This window comes from Monodon monoceros, unplaced genomic scaffold (assembly GCF_005190385.1).
Source record: "Monodon monoceros isolate NGI ecotype Baffin Bay Population unplaced genomic scaffold, NGI_Narwhal_1 Super_Scaffold_22, whole genome shotgun sequence".
Classification (NCBI taxonomy): Eukaryota; Metazoa; Chordata; class Mammalia; order Artiodactyla; family Monodontidae; genus Monodon; species Monodon monoceros.
The window spans coordinates 36,852,474-36,859,398 of NW_021703779.1; the positions used below are offsets into that span (position 1 = coordinate 36,852,474).

Sequence of the window (6,925 nt, forward strand, 5' to 3'; positions counted from 1 at the left end):
AAAAAAAAAAAAAAAAAAAATATATATATATATATATATATATATATATATATATATATACTGCTAGAGAGACTGTTTAAACTCTATCTAAAATAAGTTGATGGATTCTGGGAGTTTTGTGACATTTGTTATGTTAGGTGCTCATTTCTTTGCTTTCTTACTGATACTTCGCTTTGTTATGCATAATCAGAGTGGTCAAACAGGTTACTGCACTGCATCCTGAAGCGGGGTCAAGGTACCTTCACTGTAAAACTGGCTCAATAGTATAAACTCAGGTGGGAATGGTAATCCCTCTGATGTGTGATATTTTTAAATTTTATCCAATGGCAAACTTCTAGACTAAAAAATCTTAATGCCTTCCTTTAACACTGCTGGCAATACTGTTACAGGCCCTTTCCTGTTATACACATTTCCTTTCTATGTTTCCTGCCTCTTCTCATGTTCTATCACCTACCAAGATCTTCTAGTACCCCCAATACTTCCCCCTCTATTTTTTTTCCTTTCCTGTACTCAGCAGCACCTCTATCTCTTCCCCAGTTCAGTTTTATTTTCTGACTTTCTCTTTTAATTGCCTTTCTCGCAATTTAGTGTCCTCTTATGTGTTCCATGATTTGTCAGAAGCAGAAACGCTTCATTATTTGGGTGGAAATTTCGTTTGTACTCAAAAGAAAAACAGTTTCCGCTATATTAAAAACAACTTTCAGCTGGTTGCAAAGGGAACTGATGAGGTTTGCATGCATGTTCATATTCAGTTCCCCTTTGTGGCCAGTGAGACTTGAAAAACACTGGAACACACAGGGTCAGCTCTTGTGCTGACTGATTATAGAGTTACAAATATATGTGGCAAGTAGTGAGAGGTGCCAGCTAAATAAGTAACTGAGGGTCTCATGCTCTGATAGTTGGCATTTGTGATCCTGCAAATAACTAAACCTCCAGTAATAAGTACAACCTAGCATGGTGGGGGGAAAAGCTACTAAAGGGGCAAGCTAGACTAAGCATCCCTCTGTATCCTTTTAGGCTCTAGTATTGGAGATCTCAATTAATTATCCCGTTCTTAGGATCAGATAAGCAGAAACAGACTTTTCTTCTAGTTTTACTGAAAAGCTAGATTAGTTCTGGAAATAGAAAAGGGCTATTAACAGAGGATAAAAAGTACAAAGGAAACAGCATGGATTCCTGATACTTTCAGTACACCTTTTAATACAAGAAATAATCAAAAGAAAATACAGCTCCAAGACTGAACTGAGGCACAGTGGGTATCCCTTTGCAAAGTTAACTTTTCTTTTTGGATGTTGTCCAAGAAGCAATGGACTCTGAGGTACACATACTATATTAATCCCAAAGGAAGAGCCAATGTACTGTACTTTGAGGAAAAAAATATAAAAATCTAGTTAGAACACTGCTATTGCAAGCACAGTAAAGAAAATGTGGTAGATTAAAATTCTCTGCAGCGGGACTTCCCTGATGGCGCAGTGGTTAAGAATCCGCCTGCCAATGCAGGGGACACGGGTTCGAGCCCTGATCCAGGAAGATCCCACATGCTGCAGAGCAACTAAGCCCCTGCGCCACAACTACTGAGCCTGCGCTCTAGAGCCCGTGCACCTAGAGACCGTGCTCCGCGACAAGAGAGCAATGAGACGCCACCGCAACGGGAAGCCTGCGCACCGCAACGAAGAGTAGCCCCTGCTCGCTGCAACTAGAGAAAGCCCATGCACAGCAAAGAAGACCCAACTCAGCCAAAAATAAATAAATAAAATAAATAAATTAATTAAAAAAAATAAATTCTCTGCAGCTCTTCCCATCCAGAAGTGGAGTCTTTGCCCACCTCTTGAATCTGAGTAGGTATTGTGACTTGCTTTGACCAATAAATCGTGGTGGACACTATATGGCATCTAAGCAAGGCCTTAAGAGTCCTTGCAGCTTCCAGTTTTGTGCTCCTGGAACCCCAAGGCCATCACGGTGTAAATAAACCCAGGATGAAAAATCACATGGAGATACTCAGCCCGCACAACCATCTCAGCTGAGGCTCCAGACATGAGACCATCATGCACCATCCAGCCTCAGCTGAGCTGCCAGATAACTAAGAAGCTGCATGAATGAATGACCCCAGGAGAGACTGACAGTAGAACTGCCTGGCTGAGCCCAGAACAAATTGCAGGATTGAGAACGAACAAACGGTTGTTGTCATAAGCCACCAAGTCTGGCGGTGGTTTGGCATACAGCAATAGATAAATGATGCATATAAGATTAAATTAAAAATATGCATACCATTAATTTCTAAAAAGGTGACAACAAATATAGTAATTTCATTAACAAAAAAGACAATGCCTATGTTTTGCTTAAAGCTGTGTGTGTGTGTGTGTGTGTGTGTGTGTGTGTGTGTGTGTGTGTGTATCTGGGTGTGAAAGAGAGAGGGAGAGATATTTATTTTCCAAACCACTGCAGAGTGGAGAGTGGCAGGGTTATTGAAGATTTAGTAACGAATCATGAGTTGTCAGAGGTAACAAACATATGCTGCATGATGAGGCAACTGGTTAGGTGGTATCTTACCAGGAGGGGATCTGTGTGGTTTAAGTTGACAGGAAGAAGTTACTACAGTGGAGGATAAAGGTGACTTCTCCTATGCTTTCTTCATTAGGTAAAATACACTTTAAATTACACTTGTTGATAGACATGACATGTCGTTTTCATTACAAGCCTTTTAGTATTATTTGACTATTAAAAACTATGTCCATGAATTGCTATGATTAAAAAAAAAGTTAAGAAAAACTAAAGATATGAGAAAAACTTTCGCATACTAAAACGTCAGACTTTCTTTTTACCGCTAGGATAATTGTAATTGTGAATGATTTTACAAAGGTGACTCTTGTGATAATCACTAGTACAAAACAAAACGAAATCTCCAAAGGACATAGCCTATTAAAGGCAGATGAGTGTCAATGGGTTTTCAGCTTAAGGACAGAAATCCATTGTCCATACAATTATTTTTATTCTATCACGTTTAAAGTTTTTTTCAGCTACTAAGACAAAGAATCACTTTGTTAGAGCTTAAAAAAACTAAACTTTTAAATTGTTCTAAGTTTCTAGCTGGAAAATAGTGCAAGGCGGGCAGCTTATGCTTCAGCCTTTAACAGCAAAAGGGGTTTAACTAGGGCTGGTAATAGATTGCCCTCTGCTGGTCAAAGCGTCGCCAAAGAAATGATTCTCTACAGACTTTTTCTGTGTTAAAATGTACTGTGGTTTCTTCTTTCCAATTTTCTCTACCAGATACTTCTGGCGATATGGAACTCCAGAGAACTTATATTTCCTGGCTTCAATATTTTATTTGTATGTTTCTTAAAACAATACACTTTAGGCTGGCTTTTTGATAGAGGACGAAGAAGAGAGCACATGGTAATATTAGAAACTATACCATATATATATACAATTTGAGAACTATCTAATAAGACACCAACACTTGTTTAGAGTGATACCTTAAAATGACTACTTCAAGTCTAATATATCTCTGTCAAAACATTATAAAGACGCAACCACCAATATAAGCAATGATTCAGGCAAGGACCATCAATGAATGCTAAAATCCACTGGGTTGAAAGGGGAAAAAATATATTCAGAGAGTCTCAAAATATGACCATCAGATTACTTATCAATTACAGAGGGGAAAAGTACTAGTACAATGGAGAGTTGGCAGCAATTAATAAATTTCCAGATTGAAAACGGATACATTTTTGGTCACCAGGGACACTGGTCACCTTTATCTAAAACAATAATCCAGATTCTGGTAGTAGCTAAGAATATGGGATCTGAAGTCACACTACCTGGGTTCAAATATAGGCCCTACAATACACCAGTTACATTACCATCAACAAGTTATTTATCCTCTATGGACCTAAATCTTCTCATCTAGAAAATGATAGTAATAATGGTATCCATCTGAGAGATATCTTAATTAAATATCTTAACAATTAAGTGAATATATATAAAAGCACTTCAGTGGTTGTCATTTATTATTATAAATTTTCTAAAAGTGGTTCTCAGGAAAGCTTGTTACTTCAATACTTGAGGTTCTTAATAAAAGAAAGTAAATATAGACACTAATAGGTACAGGATGTAAGACCTCAGATACCCAACTCTTCCTCATCTTCCTTTGACATCTCTTTTTTTCCCCTTGAATAAAGATAGTGACATGGAGCAGGAGATTTAACCTCAAGACAATTTTATCTAGAAATCCCAAAGAAGTGATTGGTAATAAAATGTCCAGGAAATGGTCTTGAGAAGAAAGGGGCAGTGGTGAGGTTTCTGGGCACTGATATAGGATGTCTTTTTAACTCCTTAAATCTCATTGCAAGTCATAATCCAAGGTGCATGTATGTGTTTTGTACCTGTGGCAATACAATGGCCTAAATTATTTTTAGAATTCTATAATCAAATGCTTCATTTTCAGAAATTTTAATCTACTTTTGGCTTTTCAAAGAACCTGAAAAAAAAAAGGTAGGTTCTGAAGCATGATATGAACCAAACTTGACTGACTCAAAGATGCTGAAATTCAAAATCTGACTGTCCTCAAAAATATCTTTGCCTCATCTAATCCAATGCTAAAGTTTCCCTTTCCCTAAACCTACTAATTTCCCATCTGTTTTCCAATTGCCACTTCTGAGGTCATTCCAATTCTAATGACTGTCACCATGTTTCTATGGTGTGCATTTCTAGAAGAAAATGTCTATCCAGTGCATTCAAGCCGATAGGGAAAGACAAAAGCCAAAGGTGAAGTGTAGTGAAACTCTTATTGGCCGGTCCATTTAGTCATCAGAGCTTTCTTACAAAGCTAATCACTTTTCTGTGCTATTATAAATTTACAAACTTTGGACTTTAATTTCTGCTGTTTTTTAATAGTTCTTGAGGAAAATACTCCCATGGTGTGCTGAGAAACCAGCTCATAGCAGCAAGTAGAGGATCTTCACACCCTGATTAAGGGTGGGACAGCCATGATTATAGCTGCTCGTGGTAGACTGCGAGGGCCTGAGCACAGTGCAACTGGAGACAGAGACAGGGCTGTGGCCAGATACCACATCCTGAAGAGAGCGGGGGTGCTCAGAGAACCTTGAACAAACCACAGCTTTGAGTAACAGGTCTCTGCTTCACTCCTCCTAAAGGTAACTACTGGCTCGGGTGTGCAATGAACTGGATAAAGGCTTCCACTGCACCCCAACCCCAACTCCCCCTTGAAGAAATAATTATCTTTTGAATGTGAAGTTCTAATGTGGACTACATAAGGCACGTCTTCTCTTCCTGCACACCAGCCTCCCAACGCTCTGAACTTCTGATGGGTCAGATAGAGTGCTTAAAAGGCCAACTGTCGCCATTTTAGAAGACACTAGCTTGGGTAGCCCCAAATAACCGTCTAGTTGAAGCACAATGATTCAGGTATGACTGAGCTGTCCTGTGTCTTCTGGGTTCTGGCTCTGAGGCAAGTTGAAAAGGGACCCTATCCTAACCCCAGTAATCCGTCAGGAAAGCTCTCATGCACCCCTGCTGAATACAGCTCACCATGGATTGTCAAAGTAAATTATAGCATGCCCGCCCTTTGAACCTCAAACATCTCAAAAGCAGGAAACTCATACAAGGCAGGACTTACACTCTGGGGAACTACTCTAACACCTCAAGGAGTAAATCATAAGGGTCTGAGCAGAACACTTAGGAAGCCAGTATTTGGCAATGATACAGGAAGTAATTAGAATGGTTAGGCAAGAGCATTTAGACCTGGAAACAGAAGCAGAACTTTGAAGAGGAGAAGCATGGGAAAGATGAATGAGAACCAAAGAAAACTGTAGGTGACCTAAATGAGAAAAGTCCAAGGGGCCACTTTTACACAGAACTTGCAATTCTTGAAATTTCTGCCTGACAAGTTGTATTTCTGTTAATTTTGTATTCTCTGACATTTACACCTTTTACCAATTGCAGTAATACTTCCCAGTATGTTAGGAAAATATAAATAAAAATTTCCTTATATTTCAATTAGGGAACTCAAAATCACTTAAATCATAAAGAATTTATACTGATATTGATGGGATAAAAATTAGCTTACTGAAGTCCAAAGTTTTCAAAGAAAGAAAAAAATTGGGCTTGATTTCTTCCAGTCAATTCTGCTACTTAAGAGTCTAGAAACGCTGTCTGAAATTAAAAGTATTCAAAACTTGATTCCAGTTTACTTACCATAAGGTACCCTTATCGACTCTAGAGAAAAACCAGTAATTTCTGCTAAGGTAGAGGGTGAGGTTGAAAAAAAACCAGACATGTGCCTTGAAGTTAATTTACTAGTTGTGTCACCTTGGGCATGCTATTTAACATCTTTGAGACTCAATTTCCTCATGGGTAAAACGGGGCTACCGCCACCCATCGCTAGGGCTCTTATTATATGTAAAATGTTCTGCCTGGTACTGGCACAGCATTGTTGCTCACCATGCATTCTCTTCTCTTTCCTTTCGGTTCCTTTGGACTCTAAGAACCACTCTGATTTAGTTTTCTCCCTTTCTAACTCATAGAGCACTTAAAGTCTGTACCACACATCACATATTAATCTGAATCTTGGCTTGCTTCTGGAACCACTCCTGAATTTCCAGAGACCCTAAATTAGCTTGTGGTTGATATACTTCTGTGACTTCCACATGCCACTAGAAACACAGTAGGAACTCCAATAAATATTTGTGAATTGCACTGTTTAAGAAAAATACAGGGCTTCCCTGGTGGCGCAGTGGTTGAGAGTCCGCCTGCCGATGCAGGGGGCACGGGTTTGTGCCCCGGTCTGGGAAGATCCCACATGCTGCAGAGCAGCTGGGCCCGTGAGCCATGGCCGCCGAGCCTGCGCGTCCGGAGCCTGTGCTCCGCAACGGGAGAGGCCACAACAGTGAGAGGCCCGCGTACCACC

General features: G+C 39.6%; 1 protein-coding gene across 8 annotated transcripts in view; it reads right to left on the reverse strand.

Annotated features, from left to right (window-relative positions):
• The window catches only part of CASK (calcium/calmodulin dependent serine protein kinase), a 386,526-nt gene that overhangs the window by 158,943 nt on the left and 220,658 nt on the right, over nucleotides 1-6,925 (reverse strand). The window lies entirely within an intron of this gene.